Source organism: Primulina huaijiensis, chromosome 3, assembly GCF_012295235.1.
Source record: "Primulina huaijiensis isolate GDHJ02 chromosome 3, ASM1229523v2, whole genome shotgun sequence".
Taxonomy (NCBI): Eukaryota; Viridiplantae; Streptophyta; class Magnoliopsida; order Lamiales; family Gesneriaceae; genus Primulina; species Primulina huaijiensis.
In genome coordinates this window covers 12,272,000-12,273,547 of record NC_133308.1, presented here as the reverse complement: position 1 = coordinate 12,273,547, position 1,548 = coordinate 12,272,000, and the positions used below count along the sequence as shown (strand labels likewise).

At 27.5% G+C, this 1,548-nt stretch overlaps 1 non-coding gene across 1 annotated transcript; it reads right to left on the bottom strand.

Annotated features, from left to right (window-relative positions):
• Nucleotides 1–13: 13 nt before the first annotated feature.
• LOC140974699 (small nucleolar RNA R71) lies at nucleotides 14–124 on the bottom strand. Its single transcript, XR_012174855.1, has one exon. It is a non-coding gene; the product is annotated as a small nucleolar RNA R71 (small nucleolar RNA).
• Between the last annotated feature and the right edge of the window lie 1,424 nt (nucleotides 125–1,548).

Genomic DNA, 1,548 nt, shown 5'->3' with positions numbered 1-1,548 from the left:
CTTCCCATAGAACAAACTCTTTTAAAAGACAAATTACTATTTTTTCTCAAAAACAAGGAGAAACATTTTATCAATGTTGGGATAGATGTAAAGAATTACTTAATACATGCCCACATCATGGTTTTGAAACATGGAGAATAGTTTCTCACTTTTATGAAGGTCTAATACCTAAAGATAGACAAATAATATAATTCATGTGTAATGGAACTTTGGAAGATAAAAACCCAAATGAAGCTATGGAGTATTTGGATTCATTAGCAGAAAATGCTCAAAATTGGGATAATATAGGCACAATAGAACCACCAACAACTAAAATCAATAATTCAACAAATGGGGGTGATATCTATAATCTTAAAGATGATATAGATATTCAAGCTAAACTTGCATCTTTAGCAAGAAAAATTGAGTCATTAGAAATGAAAAAAGTGGTCATTTAAAAAGTATTCGAGAAATTGTTTGTCATATATGTGATACACATTATCATGCTACAAAAGATTGTCCAACATTACCTTCATTTAAAGAATGTCTCCATGAACAAGCAAATTATGTTAACAATTATAAAAAACCAATACTAGATCTTTTTTCAACATCATATAATACTCGATGGAAAAATCATCTTAATTTTAGTTGGAGGAATGATAATAATGCACAACCCTCACAACAATATTTTCAAAATAACCAAAATCATCAAGGTTATATTCCTTATGTTACACCTCCAAGAAAAAACTTTGAAGATGTAATTCATGCATTTATCCAAAAGCAAGAATCTATCAATATTCAAAACAGTCAATCTATGACTGATTTGAAAGAAACTCTTGCAAAATTTGCATCTGCACTTAATATTCATGAAAAAGGAAAATTTCCATCTCAACCTCAACCTAATCCTAAAAATCAAAATCAAGAATTAAAAAATGAAAAAATTGATCAAATAAAATCTGTTATTACCCTTAGAAGTGGTAAAATAGTTAATGATCCATATAGTAATGAAAACAAGGATCATTTAAAATCAAAGAGTAAGGATGATAATCCTGATACTTTTAAGAATGATGATACCTTAAATTCTAAAAATAATATGTTGAATGATAAATCATCTGAAATAGTAAATGAATCAAATAAACCTCCACCATTTCCTCATGCATTAACAAATCATAAAAAACAAAAAAATGATTCTGATATCTATGAAGTTTTTAAACAAGTAAAGATAAATATTCCATTATTAGATGCTATTAAACAAGTACCTTCATATGCAAAATTTTTAAAAGACTTATGTACTGTGAAGAGAAAATTGCATGTGAAGAAGAAAGCATTCTTGGTTGAACAAGTAAGTTATATTCTTCAAAATAATTCTAGTTTAAAATATAAAGATCCTGGTTGTCCAACAATTTCATGTATTATTGGATAAAATAAAATTAAAAAAGCTTTGTTAGATTTGGGAGCAAGTGTGAATTTACTTCCTTATTCAGTTTATGAAAAACTTAATTTATCAGAATTAAAACCCACTTCTGTTACTCTCTTATTGGCGGATAGGTCAATCAAAATACCTAGATG